The following is a 6,000-nucleotide window of genomic DNA, read 5'->3' on the forward strand; positions in this document are numbered from 1 at the left end:
TCATTATCCACAGGTCTCTTAACTAGTCAGTAATCTTTCTGTCTCAGGCTGAGTTCTTTATCTGTAAACAAAAACAGTACTGTAGAGGAATCCTTTATGTCATCTCCAAATACTTAGTTTCCTAGAATGTGTAGCCTTTCCCCTCAGACCCTTTGCATTTTTCCGTGTTTATAACCACTAACTATTGTTGGAGTTTGGTTGGTTGACATTTCCTGGAATGTGTTTGTTTCATATCTTTGTGGTAAATGCCCATTGTCTGACATCAAGGAGAAAGAGGTCAAGAAAACCCACAGGGAACCTTGAGCGAAGGGCGGAAATGCCACCTCTAATGACAGGGGCCGGGCGCAGTGGCTCATGCTCGTATTCCCAGCACTTTGGGAGGCTGAGGCAGGTAGATCATGAGGTCAAGAGATGGAGACCATTCCAGCCAATGTGGGGAAGCACCATCTCTACTAAAAATGCAAAAATTAACTGGGCGTGGTGGCGCATGCCTGTAATCCCAGTAACTTGGGAGGCTAAGGCAGGAGAATCACTTGAACCAGGGAGTCGGAGGTTGCGGTGAGCCGAGATTGCACCACTGCACTCCAGCCCGGTGACAGAGCAAGATTTTATTTTAAAAAAGTGGTAACAGGACACCTACAATATGGTAAAATCTTGTTTTACATGATTTTGGCACACCAGAAAAGACTTGGTCACTCAAGCCCCCTCAACCCCTGCTTTTTTTTTTACCCAGATGGTTAGAGAAGAAAACAGTATCAATCTACATATTAATTGAGACAAAAAGGCAGAGAAAAAAGAGCAAAACCAGGCTCAAAATTACCTGAAAGTTGGGTAGTTTTAGGTAATGCAATCCTTGGTGAGCCTCAGTTTCCTCATCTTTGGAATGGGAGTATCTATCTTAGCACAGTGCTGAACATAGGAAATACTCAATACCCTGGGTGTATCTCCCTCAGACATTATTTTTTCCCTAGACTCATACAACTTACTCTTAATGTGCATGTGATTTCTTGTTAATCAGATAGTTACAGCTCAATAATGTAGAACCAGGGACTATCACAGTCAAAATGATTGATCCTGAAGTCTTCTAGTTATTTTGTGACTTCGAATATACATTTTCATAGAATGCCCTTGGTAAAACTAAATTTAGAAAAATGAAGTCCCACATTTACTTAATAATTCCAGATTATCTTCTTGGATTCAAATTGTGCAAATGTTGGATTGATAGAATTCTGAGGATAATTTGGCAGAAGATATTTCTGTATCAGTATGTTGTACCATCTGCTCTTTTGAAACAATCTAATGACACAGACAAAACATTAAAATGTGTCTGTTTGCTATTTAGTTGGTAAATAATTGAAGGCTCATTAATTAATTTTTATGGGATTCAAAAATCTTTGCTAGACTTTCTGATTTTATTATAATTTTTCAATACGTTTATTTTATGCTAAAATGAATTAATGTTAAGTGACCTAATTTTTTTTTTTTTTTTTGAGACAGAGTTTTGCTCTTGTTACCCAGGCTGGAGTGCAATGGTGCGATCTCGGCTCACCGCAATCTCCACCTCCTGGGTTCAGGCAATTCTCCTGCCTCAGCCTCCTGAGTAGCTGGGATTACAGGCACGCGCCACCATGCCCAGCTAATTTTTTGTAATTTTTAGTAGAGACGGGGTTTCACCATGTTGACCAGGATGGTCTCGATCTCTTAACCTCGTGATCCACCCGCCTCGTCCTCCCAAAGTGCTGGGATTACAGGCTTGAGCCACTGCGCCCGGCCCCCTAATTTATTTTTATACATTATCTTCAATGGAAACATTACCCCTTAATAAACTGTTGGAATAGACTGACCTTTTTTTCTGTTTAAAATCTCAGTTGATCAGTTTGTAAAATTCAATTTCCTTTCACTATGACAGCAGTTGTCTGATTATGGTCGTGACCATGAATTTTGCCTGAGGTATTTCCATTGTTTTTGCACGTGAATCCAAGCTTTGGCTAATTTATATCCAAATGGTTAGATGGCAAATTCTACAGTGTTTCAAGGTCACGGTATTGTACTTAAAACACAAAGGTTTTATAACCATATTTTCCCTTTTTAAATTAGGAGTTTTGTGAGTCTGGTAAGTAGCCCCAAGGCTTCAGAATACAGCATTTCAGTCAACAGGGGGCAGTAGTGGTAAGCCGGAGAGGACACAGCAGAGATCTAATTAGAGGGAGATGGAGTGGTGAGGGGGAGATACTCTATTAGTAAAAGACAGGACGAGATTGAACCAGCTTTTATTCCAAATTGGTACCATTTTAAATGTCCTTATATTAACTGTGCCTTTTATGGGCCTAACAGCCCACCAAAACAACCATCAGGTTGACAAGATGAGCTGCAAGATACCAGCAGTGTTGGCAGCACGGCCCCATTGGTTCACTCAGAGAGGAGGGAGATGAGGGAGACCAGATATTAGGTGATGGGTTTGCAGCCTTGGGGAGAGCCGCTGAGTGGAGCAGTACCTCTGAATCTGCATGCTCTGGGGTGTGCTGTCCAAATGCAGATGACCAGGCCTTTTCCCCTCACAGCCCACACTTTTGAAAGCACCTTTGGGGGAAGATGGTGGCAGCACCTGTGGCTTGGCAAGGGATCAGTCCCAAGAGATTCTGAACACCCTGTTCACGGAGAACCACAGGGCTGTGTGGAAGGGTGCGGTCAAGGGCAGATCCAGTGAGTTTAAGAAGGCGAGAAAGATCCGTGCCCAGGCAATTGATCTAGAAACAGGAATGTCGGAATTCAAGCGCTTAGAAGTGGAGCATTTCCAGTCTGCATCAAGAGGACTGTGCTGAAGGAGAGGCCACCGCTGGAGGGGAAGCTGAGGGAGTGTTCCTCTAGGATAGAACAAAGGTCATGTACAAACAGGCTGAGAAGGCTGGGATGGTTTCAGGGCTCGTGGGAGTGAGCCCAGTGGAGTGGGGAAGGAAAGCAAAGGACAGAGGAGAACTGTCGGCAAGGAATTCACAGGTGTACAGAAGGTCAGAACATGCCTAGGATGAGGAAGTGGAGGAGAAGAGCAAATCAGGGACATGACAGCTTCCAAGCACAGGAACAGAGGCCCCGGGGTCCAGGTTTTGCGAGGGGCAGGCTCTTACAGTGTGGAGGTAGCCCCAAACCAGATAGGGATCTTCCATTTTCTAGTTCTACCTGCAAATTTGCTTTATAACCTGGAGCAAGTTATAACCTAACCCACTGGGCCTCATGATTTTCTTGTCTATAAAAAGAGGGAGTTAATCAGGACCAGTGGTTTTCTATTTTGGATACACATCAGAATCACCTGGGATTTAAAAACGTTGCTCAGACTAATTACATCAGTTTCTCCGCGGGCAATGGATCTAGCTCCCAGGTGACTGCAATGGGAAACTGAAATTGAGAACCAGTGGTCTAATCAGTGTGTCTCCAACTTTAACATACATAGAGTCACCTGGGGGTCTTAATCAAATACCAGTTCTGGTTCTGCAGGTCTAGAATGGGCCCAAGGGTTTGCATTTCTAACGACCTCCCAAGAGTGCCCATGATGCTGCTGTTCTGTGGACCACAGTTTGAGTAGGAAGGGGCTGAGGTCCTTCAGTGGTTGATTGGGGGCTATCATTTATTCTAACATGGATAACAAGAGACAGAGAGAAAAGAACTATTAGTGTGTTTTATTGAAATGGTATCACAGAAAGCATCAGAATGCAGCAAGGGCCATGGATGGCAAACAGGTTCCGAGTGAAGGCGTCACAATTAAAACCTTAAGTCACAATGTCCCAACAAACAAATTCTCGCTTGAAGTGCCTAATCATTGTTTGAAACAGATCTTTTTCTTTCTTCGGCGTCTATTTAATATTTTAAGTTCTGGGGTACACATGCAGGATGTGCAGGTTTGTTACATAGGTAAACGTGTGCCATGGTGGTTTGCTGCACCCATCAACCCATCACTCAGGTATGAAGCCCCGCCTCCATGAGCTATTCTTCCTGACGCTCCCCTCCCCTTGCCCCCGCCCCACCCAGTGTGTGTTGCTTCCCCCATGTGTCCATATCATTCATCTCCCACTTATAAGTGAGAACATGTGGTGTTCGGTTTTCCATAAAACAGACCTTTTGGGTGCAGATGCTACAATTTAAAAGTTTTAAAACAGACTTCAAAGTCTAAATGACTATACTTTTAAAAATTGGAAATAACTTTAATATGAAAAATCATGAAAAAAGACAAAAGGATCTGCTTTTTAAAAATTATTTTTAACATGTGAGAAGAGTAACTAAAGAGCCTCGTGCTGAAAACATCCTATATGCTCAAACGTCTTCTGGTGATGTATATTCAATAAGAGATAACAAAAATGAAAAATAGCAGATTTGTATGATACTTACATGATATTATGTGCATGCTTACTGATAACATAGACAAGGTGTGAATTAGGAGACAAATGTTTTCAATTTATTGGAACTTTTTATCATTAAAAATATATTTTAAAATATTTGTTGGCCGGGCGCGGTGGCTCAAGCCTGTAATCCCAGCACTTTGGGAGGCCGAGGTGGGTGGATCACGAGGTCAAGAGATCGAGACCATCCTGGTCAACACGGTGAAACCCCATCTGTACTAAAAGAATACAAAAAATTAGCTGGGCATGGTGGCGTGTGCCTGTAATCCCAGCTACTCAGGAGGCTGAGGTGGGAGAATTGCCTGAACCCAGGAGGCGGAGGTTGCAGTGAGCCAATATCGCGCCATTGCACTCCAGCCTGGGTAACAATTGCGAAACTCCGTCTCAAAAAAAAAAAAATTGTTGAGTGAAGACAAAACAAAGCTAGTCTTGAAGGGAGGTTGCTGCATTGGGCAGGTTGAAGTCTGAAAAAGTTGAGTTCTGGAACAGACTCTTCTGAGGCTGCCATAGGCCTGCTCTTTCTCACCTGGAAGCGCCATGAGACCTGGGTTTCATTGCCATGTCTTTTCTGTGTTTGGTGCATCCATTTGTAATGCACCCACCTTCCAGGGCTATTTGAAAGCTCCAGGGTGTTAATGTCATATGAGAAAGTAGTTTGTCAATGTAAAAGCATTGTCTAGATGTAAATTATTATCACTTGGTTCTCTCACACTGAATCCACTTCTGCAGCCTTTAAAGAGATAGAGAAAGAAGAATCAATGAAATGCTGTCATGCTTATGAAGCAAACTGGGGCTCCTACCAACCCAATTGCCACAGAATTGCAGAATAGAATTTCTGTTGTCTGTTGTCTCTCCAGCCCTTGACAGTGAAGCACAAATCTACACTGTGCCAAGGCAGGTTCATCACTCACATCCTGTGATGGCCGCTGGACCTAGTTTTCTTCAACATAAACCTAGAAGCCTGGATGACATCACTGTCAACATTGTGATTTTTTGAAAGTGAAGTGGAAATTGTACATGTTTGATGCACATACAGATGACTTGTGCTGTTATTTTTGAAGGCCTTTAAGAATATTGTGTTAACCAAGAAATTCATACTTCTATTCAAAATATTTTGGAATATGAGTGATATGAGTGTTTTATTTCCAGATACAGGTTCCACCATGTCATAGTAAAACTACTTTGTAGACTGAGCTGTTCAGTGTATTCGTGGTGGATGTCTCTTGTTGGATGTCGATTCGGCCCTCAACCAGATAGATCTGAAAGGCAATATTCGTTATCTTTCCCTTCTAATTAGCTCTTCCCTTCGGTTTCCCTGATTTACCTCAATCAATCATTGGAGACATTCAGGCATGAAATTCTGTGGATCCTTTCCACTGTGGTATTTGCGGCATCCACCCTTCATCTGGGTACTTGCTGCAGTTGTCCTCTTTGCACCCTTTGCATAGACTTTTCCAATAATCCATAACTGGTTTGAAAATCAATGACAAAATTGTCTGCTTTTTTCTTATGATTTTTAACATGTTGGAAGAGTGCCTGAATCGAGAGGCTTATGGTAAGCACCCTTTCGATTAGGTCACTTTCCTCTCCCATGGCTTTCGTGAGCATC

Source organism: Callithrix jacchus, chromosome 5 (assembly GCF_049354715.1).
Source record: "Callithrix jacchus isolate 240 chromosome 5, calJac240_pri, whole genome shotgun sequence".
NCBI lineage: Eukaryota > Metazoa > Chordata > Mammalia > Primates > Cebidae > Callithrix > Callithrix jacchus.